General features: G+C 44.8%; 2 long non-coding RNA genes across 2 annotated transcripts; one reads left to right on the top strand and one right to left on the bottom strand.

The window, feature by feature from the left end:
* Positions 1–1,599: 1,599 nt before the first annotated feature.
* LOC698161 (uncharacterized) lies at positions 1,600–2,498 on the bottom strand. The gene is made up of 2 exons (XR_013415663.1): positions 1,943–2,498; positions 1,600–1,836 (listed from the first exon to the last, which is right to left on the bottom strand). It is a non-coding gene; the product is annotated as an uncharacterized LOC698161 (long non-coding RNA).
* Positions 2,499–9,487: 6,989 nt separating this feature from the next.
* Positions 9,488–15,160, top strand: LOC144339999 (uncharacterized). The gene is made up of 2 exons (XR_013415664.1): positions 9,488–10,051; positions 12,483–15,160. It is a non-coding gene; the product is annotated as an uncharacterized LOC144339999 (long non-coding RNA).
* Positions 15,161–18,416: the final 3,256 nt, after the last annotated feature.

Here is an 18,416-nt window from a genome sequence, read left to right as displayed (position 1 = left end):
TGACGTAAAGTTTCTCCTGACTGAGAGGGGTGGCTCATTGTGCCTAGGCTGGTGTTGCAAATAATAATTATGCTGAACATCAGATTTCCTTCTGGGATCTAGACTTTTGGTTCATGCTAGACAGTAGGTGCCTGTGTGAACAGCCTCTACTAAACCCTCTTGGATGCTAAGCCTGTAATGGGCTCCCTTGGCAGAAACAGTGCACATGTGTTCATGCATTTTTGCTTCTGGGAGGAGAGAGAGCTCTGTGTGTCCCCTCCTGGGAGGAAGAGAGCATAAGGAAGCCCGCCTGTGAATTCCTCCAGATTCCACCTGTGTGTTTTCTTCATATGATCTGTTGCAGAGGATTTACTATGACATTTTAATAAATGTTAGCCATGAGGACAACTCTATGCCATATACTGACACTCTAAACACCGGAGTACATTTAGAGACTCTCAACACAGTGCCACAGAATATTTTTAAGGGCTAGGCTTGAAATGAGGTGACATCATTTTATCCCACTCTTCAGAACCTGGTGACATGTTCCCAACCCTCCAAATGCAAGGGAGGCCAGAAACCATGGAGGAGCTACGGGTATTCAGTGATGTTCTGAACGTTCTCTGTCACACCGAATGTTCTCTGTCACACTGATTTTTCATCATTTGTATGCATTCCTCATGCCTTTCCCAAGCTGTAGCTTAACTTTTTAATTTTTATGGTGTGTTTTGGCTTGGAACAATTTAGTGCAATTAGCATTATGAATATTGTTCTTTTGGCTTGTGGCTTTTTTTTGTCTCCTCTAAAAAAGTCATCCCCCAAATGAATGCATAAAATATTTTTCTAGTAAACTTTCTTTTTTGCTCTTTACAGTTAAGAGCAAGTGTGCCTGAAATACACTTTAATTTAAGAAATGAAGTAGAGATGTAGGACTAAGTGGGTGGTATGCATACTCAGCGCAGAAGAAAGAATTCGTATAAACAATCCCCAGGGTGGAAAACAACGGACACATATGAAGAAATAACTGCATGTAGGGGAGCGTGACTGGAGCAGACAGCCAGGGAAAACATGGTGCAAAATGACGACGAAGAGGTAGGTAAATGGCTAATGATACAGGACCTTGTGGGTCTATTACCCTTAGAAGAAAGGCCCCCCAGGAGCAGAGACCACATGGGCAAAGATTTATGATTGTGAGTTGAAGGGTGGTAGAGGGTAGGGGAAAGGGTAGATGGACAAGTCACCCATCCCTTAGGGGAGAGAAGAATATGGTGGATTTCAAATTGTCAAGGAAATTAGGAATCTCAACTAAAGATGCCTTTTCCATTTTACAAAAGGAAATAGGGAACTGCAGAAGCTAAGGGTGTTGGGGTGACCTCCAGTTGGTCTGAGACTGGGGTAGGAATGGACCTCAACACCAAGGGTCATATGGTCCCTGCTCTATGGCCCCCAGGCTAGCCAGGGCTCTCTGACTCCTATGAAGGCTAGGACTTGGGAGCACAGGCAACCTCAATCATTCTAACTGCCCTTTATGTGCAGAGAGGAGGCAGCTGTGCAGCACTGTGGACTCACTGCTGGCGCAGAAATATACAGATGTCTGGGAGGAGGCAGCAGACTCCAGAGTGAGGGGGAAATCCTCTTTATTTGATCTAGAGACACTGTAGCCATCTGGGACTTCTCCTTTGTTAGTGTCTGGAACACCATATGAGTAATGGATCAGTCTCAGCCCGTGTCCCAGGTCTTGTCGGTACCAGAACATATTGTTGTGGTTCCAAGTCTGGTGACACGTCAAGGTCACCTTCCTTCCTGTCTCTGTGATCTTGTGTCTTGGGCTCTGGATGATTTCAGCATCCCTGTGTCCTGTAATAGAGAACAACAGATACTGATGCTGTCATCCCAATAGAAAAGCTTGCATTGAGGCCTTGGGAATTCCAGGGAAGGAGGCCCTCCTGTGACCAGCCCTCACCTGCCCACAGCAGACAAAGGGCCACATAGAAGAAGAGCCTGGTGCCCATTTCAGCTCCAGGGCAGGATCTTGTGTTTCCCAGCCCTGCTGTGGGCAAATTGAAGTTGGGCTCTAAGTGACTTGATGATGTCACTGTCCTTGCTAAATGCTTGAACTGCAGAGCTAACCTGCCACGCCCCTTCTCTTCCCCACAGGAACAAATCATTTATAACAGAGTTGAATAATTTTTAGGTCTGTTTTGAAAGAAATCTAATAAACTCCTTAACTCTTTCCCTGATTTTAGTAGGGGAATTTGTTCTTCTATGTATATTTTATTTCCATTATGAGAAATTCTTTATTTGAATACTATTTTCACTTTTATGAATATTTCTCTAGGCTAAAGAACATTATCATAGCAGTCCTGGTGCCTTTTATGACTTCCTGCACAAAATTCAACTCCAAATTGAATTATTTTCCTCTTCGTTTAAGCTCTGGACACTTGTATGTCAGCCTACAGGGATACCTCGGTTAAATGACATCCAGAAAGGTCTCCAAGTTCGAAGTTCAAGGTTCAAGGTCATTACCGTTTGAAGACTTGCTTCATGCTATAGCCCCTCATTACACCTGATGGGAGTGTCACCATCCAAGCTCAGGCTGCTGTGTGTTCTCATGGGCATGTTTTCCCCCTTTGCTTCAGGTGATGCCGCAAACACTGCACCATCTAAGTCCCCTGAGTGACTGTACTTCCTGGGAAGAAGAGAGGAGGCTAATCATTAGGAATGTGTATGAAATGTTCATCCAGAACTACACCTATCTGGAGCCTCTAGGGTCACAGGAAAAGGCTCTATTCCCATCCAGAAGATCTTATATTCACCAAATGGGAGAAGGTTGATGGATTCGTAAATGTGCTATGGTGCAAAACTCACACCTAGTCCATAGCACTGCAATAGTTATTTCAGATACAGTAGGTTATCTATTGCACATCCTGATGCAACCTGGATGAGTAATTCCCACAATCATGCTCCAGTGAGAGAGGACACAGAATCAGAAGTGGAGACAGGGAGGAGGCCCATGAGCACCCCCATAGGAGGCCGTGGTTGGGTCCTGGCAAGCCCAGGAAGGACTTTCTCATCTATGCCCAGAACTCACCTGATCCTGGGAGACTAAGAGCCACACAGAAAAGAAGCCAATCCTCATGGTTGGGCCAGGGCAGGAAAAAAAAAAAAAAAAAAAAAGCTTTTCAGATCAGGACCTTCATTTTGCAAGGCAAGGCACATAGAATTACAGAGCTCTAAGGATCGTTCCCTAAATCAGGTATGATCTACCAAGAATGTTGGTATTCTCAGCAACACTCTAACTTCTCTGGGGAGATAAGCACCTACCAGGAATGTATCCTTCTACTTTCAAATTAATTTATTATTAAGTGTAATAAATTACAATAATTACATGTTAAAATTGTCTACCTCAACTTGAAGCTTTGTCTGTTTTTTGCACTGGTGTTTCCCAAGTACCTGAACAGTACCTAAGTAGTTGCCAAGAAGCCAATGAAGAATAACCTCAGGCCTTCTCACTTGCACAGGATCTTTTCAACACTTTGCTATTTTGCATTCTCTTTTGCAAAGAGCTACCTAAAATGTATCAGCTTTGTGTCCCACAAAACTTGAATCTAGTCTTCACCTATAACTTATTAAACGTTTGTTGAATGAATGAAGAAAGGAATGAATGATTATCTGAGTCCAGGCAGATTCTGCTTCTGTATTCAGTTCAAAACAAGTTTGAAGTTTTAAGGGAGCAGAGAGCCATCCTGAGAATGTTGGGAACTCCAGATGAATCTAAATGGATTTGGAAAAGATTAGTTTGTATACATCATCATAAGACTTTTTAAATGAATGAGTAGCAGTATGAATAAAAGATAAACAGTGGTCTCCTTCAAAAGGAAGGGTCTTTCGATGGTCGCTTCATTCCATCACTGCCACAGTTTAGTCTGTCTCTGAAGACTGTCTGTGATGGGGAGACTTGGGTATATGTAGCTGATTTGGGAAATGATTCCAGGAAGAAGTAAGAGAGCAAGAAAAACAAAATAGGGAAGGGAGAAACCAGGATAAAGGTGCAATATTCTATGTGTGCTGGGGCAACAGGAGATGGAATCCATCAGGACCTCCAAGAGCATAGGGTGCTCTCTGGAGTATCTGCATGAATGGGCAGGTTGGAGCTTTTGTCCCCCTGTCCTGTTCCACCAGGAGCATCAGGACCTCTGGCTGTCTTTGAGTACAGCCCAAGTGAATTCAGATAATATCAGAGAAGGCCCCAGAGCAGGCGGCAGCAACATTCCCAGCAGACAGTGTGGAAGGGCACAGTCAGCAGGAGGTGAATGGGAACTGGCACTGTCCATGGCAGAAAGGCTGAAGTCAGAGAGGGATGGAGAGGAGGTCACGGAAGCCACTAGAAGCTCCTCTGTAATCTCCTTTCCAATAAAGCTGTGCCTTCTTCTATCAGCTCTGTTGTGTGATGGCCAATTGCACTGAAGCCATGTCTTTCTGGGCGCACCACACCTTCATGCATATCAAACTCAGTTATCAAGCAGGAAGTTCATAAGGGGGAACATTCTCATATTTCCTTAAATGGCAACTCTTTATGTTACTTTTGCATAATGAACTATCAGACTACTATATTTGCATTTTAGATGACTTTGTGTCTGAAACATGGTTGAATCAGGCAAAAGTAATCTGTGCTTGCCTTTGTTACCAGAATTTCAGAGAGTAAATAACTGAGCTAGACTGGAGATTTGTCAGAGAATTTATAGGGACCTAAGATTTATTGAACCTGTACTTTAGATGACTCTAGTTTTTAAAGTTATCTCTCTAAAATCTCTGCAAGACTGGCCAACAAGGTGAAACCTCGTCTCCACTAAAAATACAAAAATTAGCTGGGCTTGGTGGTGTGTGCCTTTAGTCCCAGCCACTCGGGAGGCTGAGGCAGGAGAATTGCTTGAACCTGGGAGGTGGAGGTTGCAGTGAGCCGAGATCATGCCACTGAATTCCAGCCTGGTGACAGAGCAAGACTCCATCTCAAACAAACAAACAAACAAACAAACAAACAAAACTCTGCAAATTGAATTCAGTTTACAAATGAGAACACTCAGCCAAATATATTTCGGGTCACCAGCCCAAGGGTTCAGAATATGAACTGCCGAGGTCTCCTTGTCTCTTTGATGAATGAGGACTATAATCTGCATTTATAGATATTTTTAACTCTCTTTCTTCACTATTTCTGTTGGTCTCAGTCTATTCCTTTGCAAGATATTTATCTTTCTTGGACTGCTTTAAAAATCGTCTCTTCATCATTCATATTCTTCTATTTTAACACTGAGGTAACTATTTAACCTGGGATTTATTTGAATTCTTGAAACTCAGGTTTTAGGTCTTTAGTTGTCCTGGAAATTTCTCAGCTAGTATCACACACGATATCACCTCTTATCATTCTCCTTATTTTCTTTCTCTTATACTTCAATGACATATAAGAATAAATGGGAAATTCTTATGAAATGTTACATATATTCGAATATAACTGAAACCTCCATTGTTTCTTCTCTGTTGCTTCACTTCTGTTTCATATTATACAGTTAATTTTTTGTGTTGTTCTGGGTAACTTCTTCAGATTTGTCTTTGAAATTAATGTCTTTGAAATCTCTTCAATGAGCATTAATCTGCTCTTCACTTTATCCATTTTCTTTCAGTCATTTTAGGGATCATTTCTAGACATCCCATTTAATGCTTTTTAAAAAGTTAATGGTTTCTGAGAGTCTCTTTTTTCTTGTTCAGCTTTCAATTCTCTTTTGTGTGCATTTAACTATAGCTCTTCAAACTTTCATATCTCATGATGCTAAAATTAAACATTCAGGCTGCCTATTGTGAATGTTTCTGAATTCTGCCAACTTTTCCTCATTTTTTTTTTGTTTTAATATTCTTCATAATGGGAGTATATTTGTCTGACATTTGTCTCTGGAGTTTTGGAGAGGCTAAGATTAAGAGTGCACAGCTTCAACAGGCTATACTGTCTGCCAGGGTCTCCAGTCTCACCCCCAAATGCATGAGTCAAGAACTGTCTGCTGCTTTCTGGGCTGCTAACCACACCATGGATTATGTTCCTCATATCATAATCTTTTCTCAGGACAACCCCGATGTAGGCTCCAGAAGAGAATTCTGATTTTCTAATTCTTTGTCTTTATACTATCTCCACAAATCAGGGCCCACAGGCCCCTGAAGTTCTATATAATGAAACTTCCTAAATCTGCAAACATTATCTCTTCTTTCCTTTTTGTCCTACCCAAATCTTCAGGCACTAGCCTATATGCAAATTACACTTCTAGACTTTATGCTTATTCAAGTTAAACAACATACCGTATTTTAAATCAAAAATTCCCAAACCAGCTGACAAACTGGCTTCCATAAAGAGTGGCCCTAGGCTTGTTGGACAAGTGAACACTTGTTTATAAACCCCCGCAGACCATCTCAGTCATAGAGAGACTCTTCAACTCTTAAATATTCCGGACTCTGGATAACTAGGAACTAAAATGTGGAAAAGAAAGTCCTAGTAAAGAGATTTGGTTTACCATGGGTTGTCTTAAGACTATACTGGAGATACCCTCGGTTTACTACTAGTTCCAACTTATTAAAAATAAAATGAATATACTTTACATTGAAAACATATGCCCTTCATTTCCCTTTAATGGGATTAAGAGGTCAAATTAATCATAAATTAAATCTGCCTAGATATATAGATAGACATGGTGGTCAAAGGACAAAACTCTTTTTTTTAGAGATGGAGTCTTGCTCTGTTGCCCAGGCTGGAGTGCAGTGACGAGATTTTAGCTCACTGCAACCTCTGCCTCCTGGGTTTAAGCAATTCTCCTGCCTCAGTTTCCCAAGTAGCTGGGACTACAGGTATGTGCCACCATGCCCAGCTATTTTTTCTTTTTAAGTAGAAATGGGGTTTCACAATATGTTGGCCAGGTTGGTCTCGAACTCCTGACCTCAGGTGGCCCACCCACCTCGGGCTTCCAAAGTGCTGGGATTACAGGCATGAGCCACCATGCCTGGCCAACAAAACTCTATTGGCAAGACCGTTTCTGGCAGTTGGTCAATGTGGAGCAGGAAAGAGGCCGGTATCTGAATTAGTTGCTGTGGGGTTAGATGCTGGGACTTGTGATATCCCGGGTACTCAGCTGATCTGGGGGTCCGAGCATGAGGTATGTCTTACTGGGAACTGAATGAAGTCAGGAGAAGGATTTTCTTAGGAAATTTTCTTTCAGTCTCCTCAGACATATTTGGGCACTTTTACCCTGTCTGTTTTTCCCTGTTTAGGGCCAGGTCTACACAGGGAAGAAGGCATCTCTACAATACTGTATTCTTACCCTCATCAGAGAAATGCAGGGCTAGTCCCTCAGTTCTGAGAGTTTCCCTTTGAGTTTGTCCTCAGATTACTGAGCTGGGGGTCAGCTATGAATCCATGAAGCACATTTCTCATACTGTGGAGCCCAAAGGGAGACCAGAGTACTTGCTTGGGGTATAACAGAACTGGGCCCTGGAAGGCAGCTAGAGGTGAGCTTCCCCCGCTCTGTCTCTGTGGGTCGCCACACTTTGACCAGGGGCCCTGATGTCCATGCAACTCCAGCAGGGCGGAAGCTCAGGAAGGAGATGGAAGCAGGAGGCAGAGCCCTGTGTCCGAGTGGAGGGAGACTGCAGGCACAGGTTAAAAGAAAAGCCAGTAGCTGGGGCCTGGAACATCTAGGACAGAGACATCTAAGTTGTGTCCATATTCACCTGGGCAGCAGTGGTGCCCCCAAAAGTGGAGACTGGAGACCACGGTAGGTTGAAACAGGTATGTGACCAGATGCCTCAACCTGGGAGAATCCATACTGTACCAGGTTGTGTTAACCCAACTTAGCCAGGACAAAAAATTATATTTCTAAGAATGACTTTGTCTTTATGATTCTGGGTTACAGTTGGTCAAGGAGCTATTTGTGTGAACTTTGGAAGGCAGAAGTAAAACTGTCACCACTATACTTGGTAGGACGTTAGGCTAAATGAGATAAGCCAATCACAAAAAGACAAAAATCTGCATAATGTCATTTACATGAGTTATCTAAAATAGTGCAACTCAAGGAAGCAAAGACTAGAATGGTGGTGGCCAGGGTCTGGGGAATGGAGTAAATGGGGAGTTGCTGCCAATGTGTATAAAATTTCAATCATGCAGGATGAATGAGATCTAGAGATCTGCTGTACAACATCATGACCTCAGATTATAAAACTGTGCTCTGCACTTACAAGTCTATAAAAAGGGTAGATCTCATGTTAAATACTATTACTAAAAACTTTTAAAAATCTGGCAAAAGGATGTAGGTAGCCAAAGAGAGAAAGAGAAGAAAGAGGAAATTCATATAAATCAGAAACGGAGTAAACTAATTAGAATATACCAAAAATTGCAGATCTCGAAACCCTCAAATGCAAGAAACACCCTTTTCTTCATTTTTAAAAATTTTCCCTTTTTTCTAATCATCTTTTTTTTCCATTGTGTATTTCATGTGATGTAATCTCTTGCACAAAGTAGGATGCCCCAAAAGATTTATTGATAAAGGATAAAAAATGGACCTGACGCAATGGTTCACACCTGTAATCCCAGCACATTGGGAGGCCAAGGCAGGTGGATCACCTGAGGTCGGGAGTTTGAGGCCAGCCTGGCCAAGATGGAGAAACTCCATCTCTGCTAAAAACACAAAACTGGCCAGGTGTGGTGGAGGCTGCCTGGGAGGCTGAGGCAGGAGAATCGCTTGAACCTAGGAGGTGGAGGTTGCAGTGAGCCGAGATAGCACCACAGCACTCCAGCCTGGGCAACAAGAGCGAAACTCTGTCTAAAAAAAAAAAAAAGAATGAAAAATATTAACTAATGAATAACAAATTTTCAAGTCCTTTCCCTGATGGTAGATTGCATCGGGCACAGGAAGACTACATGCCCCATGAAAAACATTTCCTGCCCTTTGCTATGAACCTGGGAAAGCTCCCTCCTCATACAGTCTCCGTAAAAGAGATGCCTGGCCTTGCCCATAGGAGGGCCACAGAGCAGAAAACTGCACCTTTCTTTTCTTTTCTTTTTTTTTTTTAAATCACAATAAAGAGTAAATGGGTATGTTTTGCCTGGAAATCATGTGTTCATTGGACTTGTCAGGGAAGAAGTTATCATGATCACAGCTTCATGCATGACCTTAGCATCCTGCTCTTGGGGACATGAAAAGGGGACACCAGGTAAAAGGACAGATCTCCGGAGTGAGGAGGGACAGTGCAGAGGTGTTGAAAAAACAGACTTCGGCTAGCTATTAAATATGAGCCCCAGGACATCTGCTGTCCCTCAGATATGTAAACAGGTGAAATAATACTTCGCTTAGACAGTTCCAGTGAGCATTAAACCAGATCTCATACAGAAGCACCAGAGAGTGCCTGGGAAAGGCCTGTCCGCTCTCCAGGGCCTGAGGCCCTCTGGCTGGCAGCCCTCCCCTCACCGTCACTTCCTGAGTGGGGCAGGAATGTTATTGCACAGAAGGCTGATGCTCACGCAGGGCTGTGCTTCGCTGCTGGCACAGAAATACAACGCCGAGTCCCCCAGCTCCAGAGAGCTCAGGTTTAGTTCAGAGTGCAAGTCAGCGAACTGTTGTGCTGAGAATCTTTCAAGAATGTTTCCTTTTGCTCTCTCTTCCCCATTATAATACTGAATGAGGAACTGGAGGCCCTGGCCCAGGCTCTGTTGGTACCAGTACACGGAGCGGTCTCCAGACCTAGGGGAGCATCTCAGCGTCACTTGCTGTCCAATTGCTGTGATCAGGTGCTTTGGGGTTTGTGTGACTCCAGCATCCACTGAGCCTGTGTGTCGGAAGACAGAAGTTAAGCATAAGGCACAGAAGAAAGCCTCCTGCTGAAGCCATCATCGGCCTGCGTGCATTTCAGGGACAGGAAATGGAGATCGGAGACTTTGAAGCTGTGCCCAGGACTCACCTGCTCCCAGGAGACAAAAGGCCACACAGCAGAGGAGCCTGAAGCCCATGGCAGGATCTCCCAGCTCCGGGCTGGTATCTCTGTAGTAAGTATTGTGCAGTTCCCAAGCTCTCTTCTTCCTGATAGGAGCATTGGCCTGTGATGTCACCGCACTGACGTACTTTCCCCTGCAGGCCACTCCAGCCCACTGTACTCTTTGGCAGGCCTCAGGTTCTGCTACTCCATGTACTATTCCTGTCTTGTACAGGCCAGAAGCCAAACGTGAGGAGGATTGAACACAGTCCCCACATGCCCACATCACACCTTACTTTCCTCCGCCCGCCCTGTCCCCGCCCTGACACTGATTCCCCAGTCCTTGCCACCCCAGCCTGTTCACCCTCTGCTGCCTGTGCAGAGCCAGAGACACTCCCTCTTTAGTGCAAACTGAGGCCTCTGGCGCCCCAACTCTTCCAAGGCAATGAGAGGTTGTGCTTAACTCTATGTGTCCAGGCCCCGCTCAGGGAATTCCATCCACTCCGCTGATGCCGGCAGGCAGCCAGGCATCCCCTTCAGCCCCACTCTCTCGGCTCCTCTCCCACCCCTCCGCTGAGTTCTCTGCAGTATTGTGGAGCCACAGCGCCTCCAAGTGGCCAACAGTCTACAATCTCATGGATTCATACCTTCTGACGCGATACCCTCAAATTGTCCAAATCAGAAACAGAGATGCCCCCAGTCCTGCCATCCCCACCCTCTAACACACCCTCTCTATGCTTTCCCAAAGAGTCAATTTCGGGTTGATTTTCAAATCCACCCTTCGCCAATGGAGTCGGAGGACACATGAGCCAACATTTTGATTATGAATAAACAATTGTTACATAGTTGCAAATAATGTGTTAAGATGGTAGAGACCAGCCAGAATTATAAAGGCCATACAATTAAACAGCGTGATGATATCAAGGAGACCCAGCCTGGAAACCCTATATTCCACAGCTAATCCCAGTTAATTATACTCATATGTTTTCATATGTTGTATTTAGATTCATTATTACTAAATTTTAGGTAGTGCATTTTAGAAAAGGGTTTCTAGATTTTAAAAATTTACTTCTAAATTATAAAAATTTGAAATGAATAACACTGCCAGCTGTAATTCAAACAGATTCCGTTGGTTCTCACATTTGCTGTCACTACGCAGAAGTGACTTTGATCTCTAACCAGGAAATAGTTAGTGGTTAATAATATCCCTCATATTAATAATAGTAATATTCCAGAATGCTATATAAGCAGGAATTAACATACATTTCACAACATCAAAGAATATTCACTATATATTTAATTAATACTTGGCTTTTCCTATGAAAATAATAAAGATGTTGGTATAGTACAATGCTGGGGAATATCATGGTAAGAAGTGAAGAGGAAAGCAACGTGAGCCCATTCTTGACCAATGAGCAGAGTCTGGCTGTTTCTTGGGAGACAGAGGTCCTTCCAGGCCATAGAAATACTGAGCACAAATGCAGAGAATGCAAAGGCTGCAGAGTTTTAGGAAATATTCAAAGAGATGTTTGGTCACAGAAGGGAATGGATCTGGGTAGTTAGTGTCAGGAAGAGATACAATGGAAGCAGAATGTATCTTTGGGGAAATGGGAGAGCCTTTATCTGTTTACCGTCAGCAGTGAAATGAATTCTTCTGTTTTGAGACTTGAGATCTAAGTCCAGAAGGAAGACATTGGAACCAGTTCTAGGGCCCTCCCCCGGGGCAACAGGCTATGTGGCAATGACCCTCCTAGACTGGCCCTGGGGTGATGCCAGTTATTACAAGGCCTTGCTGCATATTTTCTAGCAATTGAAAACTTTGACAGGTTATGTTGCAGAGAACACAATTTTTATCATCTGGTAGCTCTACTTCTATTTTTTCATAATCTTTAATCATGTTCTCCTCAAATTTCTCCAAACCAAATCTCAATTTCTTCTCCCTTGATTATATAAAGCAAACTCTTGAGATTTTACCTTCTATACTACACATCTGTCAAACAATCCTGACACCAAAATGAATTTCTTTTTCTAAAAAGGAGAGTGCCAGCTACTGTATCATTATAGTGTACAGCATCCGACAAAGAAGGTAATTTTGCTGTGAACCTCCTGAAGCAGCAGCATCCTCTGAGCAGATCCTCCTGGCCTTGTTTCCGCCAGCCTTTCTCACAGCTGTCTGGTCTGAGACTGCTGTACGTGGAAGCAGAGAGATTAGTGCACAGAGTTCCAGTGACTCTGCCAGCCTGTGCCAAGCTGCTGGCACAGAGATACAGGGCCGAGTCCCCCAGCTCCAAGGCACTCACATTCATCTCAGAGTGATGATAGTCATGGAACTGGCGCCCTGAGAATCGATGAGGGAAGTTTCCTTCTGATGTCCTTGACTCATTAGCATATTCGAAGATAAACTGGGGCCCCTGACCAGGGGCCTGTTGGTACCAGGACACAGTGTTGTGCCCAGAGATAGGAGACCATCTCAGAGTCACTTGCTGTCCTCTCGTTTTGATCAGGTGTGTGGGACTTTGGGTGACTCCAGTGTCCACTGAGCCTGTGGGAAAAGCAGATGGAGGATGAGCCAGGAGACAGCCTGGAGGCCCTCCCCAAGGTAAAGTGGAGGACACAGGGGTGGGAAGGCTGAGAATGGGGCTGCTGTCCAGTGCACAGGACTCACCTGCTCCCAGGAGACAGAGCAGCGCCCAGCAGAGGAGCCCGGGGCCCATGGCACAGAAGGGCAGGCAGCACTGCACCTGATGCAGGGCTTGGTCCTCCTGGGGAAGAGCTGAGTGAGTTCTGGGCCTTGATTTTGCTGATGCAAGGAGTATCTTGTGATGTCACTGTCCTGTGTCCTCCCCCTACAGGCTTCCTGAGTCCAGTGCTCCCCACAACCCAAACTCTCTCCCTGCCCTGCAGAGCAGAAGGGTTGGGTGAAGGCAGAAGCTTCTGTGACGAGACAGTTGCTCCTCTGCCTACACTGCTCCAGCTCCCAGGCTGCCCCATCGCCCTCTCACCCTCCTCCCACCTAGTGCTGCAGTGCTCCATGCTGAAACTCACACACTGCCCATCAGCAGAGGGTGAAGAGCCTGTGATTAAACCTTCATGTTCCAGTTCTTCCTGGCTGTCCTAAGGTCATCTCTCTGATGTTAGATTCAACCAAATTTTCTGGTTCTATTTTTTCGTCTTCAGATAACATTTCCAGCCCCTCCCTTGAGTGGCCAGTGGTACAAAGTCCCCAAGATTTAGTCTATCTGATCAGATCCAAAGCAGACCTGGGTTGTCTGTAAATTAAGAGTACAGATTCCCCAGAAATAACACTAGGGCTTTATCAGCTCACAGAACAGACCTAGCCAGCCAGTTTGGGATTCAGCACCCTCAAGGCCATCTTATGCATAGTGATCTGGATAATTTATGTTAATTTCTCCAGATCCACCCTGCCTTCAGAGGCTGACCCCAGTGTATTATGTTAACTGGCTCCCTTCTTCTCTAACTCCAGAGTGAGTTTGGCTAATGGGAGACAATGTCAGGAGAGCAGACGGAGGTAGGGTCACCACTTGTTCTGATTTGTCTATGCCCTGGTTCTCCTCTTGCTTCGTTATTTTATATTGGTTACTCTTCCCTACCAAAGGCCATAGCACCTTATAGGCAGCCTTGCCTTAAAGCTACAGTACCAGATGCTTTGGGATCCACATCCTCTCCTACTAATTTCAGGCCAATGTGAGGAAGAGCCACAGATTCTGCTATTCCTAGGCTACTTCTGCTTCTCTTATTGGGTTCCCTTAACCCTGCGACACCTTTGCAAATACTCCTTTTTGTCCCTCCTTGATATCTCCAGGACCACAAGTAATAGAAAGAGCAATGGAAAAGCGAGTCTGGGATATTTTATTTTGCCTTAAGAGTTAACACAATTTCTAACATTCTGCCATTAGAAGTAATAAGATTTCTAACATCCTGCAATGAGCGTTGCTGAGTCAGGAGAACCATGAGAAATATGCATATGACAATAAACCATGTGACAGTGGACATAGAATCCAAAGAGATCCCAGCAGAGACTCACGGTGCATGCTCACCTACTCTGACCTATCCCCATAAAAGACGGGAGTCCTATACAAATAGATGCTTGTATTCTGTACCGTCCAATTTAGAAATGCATCATATAAAATAAGAATAAGACAGGAACACACTCATGACCACATAAAATACGGAGAATGTGAGACGTGCTTCTTGCTGAGATATACAACAGCCAAATTTAGTATCAAAATGAGCTGGGCTGATAAGAGGCTAAGACACAACCGAGGATCAATGGCTGAAAGAAAGCTATAGACAAAGAAAAAAACGCTCACTCGCTGTTGAAGTCATACCAAGAACCATGAACTGTTATAAATTTAATAATTTGAGAAATTGGGCGTTCATCGGTCTCACATATTAGCCTTTCATATTGGTTTTCAGCAGATTGGCCAATTGGTGATTTTTTTTTTTCTGCCAAGCAAGCAGCCCACTCCTCTTTTTGAGAGGGGGGTCCTGGGTGACCCAGCACTCTCCCCTCTTGGCAGCCTCACAGGGGGACATTGGGCAGAGAAGAGACATATGGGGTTCTCTGCACATGAGGCATGTATTTCCCGTGAAACCCAGCTATGGTCCTCCCAGTCCTTCAGTTAATGGATCCCAACATAAGAAGTCTTGCACCGGGATATGGGATTCTCCCTGGGGATGCTAAAGAGGACGACAGGCTAAAGGAAAATGAAATGCGTGTTCTATATTATTTTATAATATTTTACAAGAAAAACAAGTTAAGGGACTCACGGATTCTAATCCAAGTCACAGTGATGGTAAGAATTAATTTCCTTCCTTCATCTATCCTCAGAGGAACTCAAACAGGTACTTAAGTGAGAGGCTTACAATCTTTTTTATAATTCTACTAGCTGATTATTTTCAGGTCTAATGGCAGAGTTTGTTGCATCTATTAACATTGTCACTAAGTGGATTGTTCCCTTGTGTGTTTGTAACTTTATAAAGAAAAAATCGGATTTTCTTGTCCTCCAGAGAACACACGCTCGGTATCCAAAGGAACCAAAGCCAAGGTGATGTTATGTGTACTACATGAGAATCCCAAATCACTCAAGCAGGCCAAAGCTTCCCAGTTGCTTTCTGCTTTCTTCTTCTCCCTTGAAAATAAAGTGAAATATGAATTTCATGTTGGAAGCTACTGTTCCTTTGTACAATTCCCAGAATATTCCAAATTGAGGAAAATAGCGTTATGTTGTTTGCATTTACACATCCCCACTACAGTGATAGACCCCAGCTCACTCTAAGTTTCATGCTTCAGGAGCACACATAGAATGAGATCCCATTGCTGGGAAGTCTGGGAAGAGCTTCAGAAAGGGCGGCTTTTTCTTCTGGTTGAGGCAGGGCCTTCCGTAAGGAGTACCCACCTCCAACCTGTGGCTGCCCTTTTGGTGCAGAGAGCAGCTGGCTGTACAGGGCTGTGGATGCACTGCCGCAGAGGTACAGAGAAGTCCGGCTGGTGCTGGTGGATGCCAGGCTCAGGGGAAATGCTCAGGCTTGTTTCCAGAGACACTGTACCCTTCTGTGACATCAACTTTGGTCCTGCTGCCACCACTACCTGAATAACGGATCAATTTCAGCCTCTGTCCTGGGTCTTGTCAATATCAGAACATTGAATAATGGTTCCTAACCTGAGCACATTCCAGGATCATCTCTTTCCTGTCTGTATAATGTAGTATCTTGGTGTCTGGGTGATCCCAGCATCAACAGAGTCTGCTGGAGAGGCAGATGGAAAGTGAAGACAAGAGTTAAGAGGTAGGGGGACTCTTCAGAGGAAAGAGGAAAAAAGGCTTGGAGCCCAGACATTGCAAACCCATGACAGGGTTTTGCAGCTGTTTCCAGGACTCATATGCTCCCAGGAGACAAAGGGTCATGCAGAAGAGTTTGGGGTTCATGACAGGGTTAGAGTGAGGAGGGGCTCTCCCAATTAAGTGCCCTGATCCTCAGGACTGTGAGCTGGGGCTTGGAGGCCCCTCTCTAGGGAACAGTCTGGTGGGCCTGTGGTGTCATCCCCCATGCCTTAGGAGTCCAGCTGTCCAGGGTGTTCTGACTGGTCTCAGGCAGGATCCACCTCCTCTCATGAAGGCTGTTGCCCGGCGAGGCCTGCAGGGAAGATAGGGTGCAGCAGAGACACACTGGGCTTAGGGCACAGCCCGCCCCTCGCCTCCCCATGTTCCTTTGAGGCAGTTGCTCCTCTGTCTGCACCTGCCCCTGACACCAAGGTTGCCGGCCAGAATTCTTCAACTGTGGATCTCATTAAAGATTAGAGGTATTTCCTGAATCTTGCATAGCTGTAGGTAGCCTAGCAATAACTGTAAACTGTTGCAACATTTGCATAATATTGAATCCCAGCCTTAATTTTTCTTAACCCTTCCCCTCCTAGGCTGCTCTCCCAGGCTGTCCCCAGAGCCCCTTAGATCCCAGTGGACCACAGTGCCATCTTGTGGCCAGTAAGTTAAGTTTCATCATTGCTTCTGCAATGGCCCAAGGGGTGCTGGGAAGTGTCTGCAGAGTGAGCTGGGAGACTATTCTAGAAGTGCCATCCTGCAGGTTTTATGAGCAATCTCCCTAAACCCTGATTCCAACACTGGTTCTAACCCTGACTATGGCTTTTCTCAAAGCTGAATATCCCACCCTCATTCAAAATAACTCTTATCACATAGCAGCCATTAGAGTCTAACTGATATTTTCTCCCTTAAAACTATCATATAAAGGGAGCGGGATAGAATGGGAGGAATGGAAGAAAATTGGATTTACTCTGAAGTAGGAGGAACATAGAGGAATTGAAGTGCATAGTTATTTCATTTCCATTACCAAAGATGAAATACATGTCCCCCAAAATAACAGTCAATGTTACCATGAAAATAAAGATTAGCAGAAGATTGGGACGATAATGAGATTACCTTCAAGACAGCATCAAATATGTATTAATGAGAAGTAAAATTTGAATGTAAAAAGTAGGATCCCTTGCAGGCAACAAGTAATCTTGAAGGGAGCAGTATCCAACGTGGAAAATAAGGATGGATAATGAAGACCAGCAAAGGGCCTTCCACAGAAAATGATTAACGTGTACAACGCACATCTGCTGATCTGAGCAGCAGACATGCAAGCAATGATTCTGGAAGAGGCAGAGGAGCGTTGTGAGATGAGGATGCAAAATAGTATCATAAGGAAGCAAGGAGAGAGAGGAGGAGGTTTGTGAGCAGGAAAGAGGCGATTGTGTCATGCTGTGGTTAAGCTGCTGGCACAGAAGTACATGGCTGAGTCCCCCTGCTCTGTGTGTTGGATCTTCAGAGTAGAGAAGGATCCTTCAGGCCGTGTTGCAGAGACCCGATCACTGCGCAGCCCTGAGTCATCTGCTGCACCCGTGCCTTGGAAGTAAATTAGAAACTCTAGGCCCTGCCCCAGGTTCTGTCGGTACCAGTAAAGGACAGCATGACCTGAAATTGGATCACACCTGAGCACTACATCCTTTCCCTTCTCTGTGACCTTGTTACTGGGGGACTGGGAAACTCCAGCACCTGTGTGATCTGTGGAGACACAAGTTGAAAACAGAATGAAGAAAGCAGTTGTACTCATCTCACACATATACACATTCACACAAACACACACACAATGAGGCTGGTTGGTGTCTGAGGACTCACCTGCCCCCAGGAGGCACAGGGCAGCCCAGCAGAGGAGCCTGGTGCCCATGGCAGAGTCAGGGCAGGATGGGAGCTTTGCCAGATCAGAGTCATTGTGAGCAGGAGCAGAGGAAGAGGGACGTCCCTGTCCCCACAGAGCAGTTCCCACAGTGACATCACTTCCTCTCTCAATCCCCACAATCTCAGGAACACAGGATTTATATTAGAACACACTTAGATGACTGCTTTAGATATTTATTAGCTCCTTTAAACAACATAAATGCATCGGTCTTCACTTTGTTCTCCAGAGCTGTCTGGAGCTAGAGGCCTCATGCTGCATCTCTGAGTTCATCTCCTCACCCCACAGCCGCGCCTCTGTCTGCTGGGCATGTTTTCTAGGATGTGCCATCAGCGTCCCCAACACAAGGCACCAAGGGGTGAGCTCATTGCCTTTTCTGCAAGTCAGGGTCCCCTGTACCATCCCATTCATGCCCTAGCCTCCTCCATCCCCCGAGTCACACGTGCCCAACAGGACTGCCCCATCACATGGGTTCCCTCACCAGCTGCACCTCATGCCTTTCTTCTGGGACTACTTCCCACCTTTGTTGGCTATAATTCAAAAAAGATAACTTATTGGAAAACTCATAGTCTTTTTTTTTTTTATTTTTCCATTTGTAAATATATTTTCCTCCATCTCAGTATTTAATGAATGGGGATCATAATTCTCACTAAATGGTTATTTTTGATCCTCTTTCTTGACTT

The sequence above is a fragment of the Macaca mulatta genome, chromosome 3, assembly GCF_049350105.2.
Source record: "Macaca mulatta isolate MMU2019108-1 chromosome 3, T2T-MMU8v2.0, whole genome shotgun sequence".
NCBI classification, from domain to species: Eukaryota; Metazoa; Chordata; class Mammalia; order Primates; family Cercopithecidae; genus Macaca; species Macaca mulatta.
Note: the sequence above shows the minus strand (reverse complement) of the source record. Positions and strands in the feature narration are given on the sequence as shown.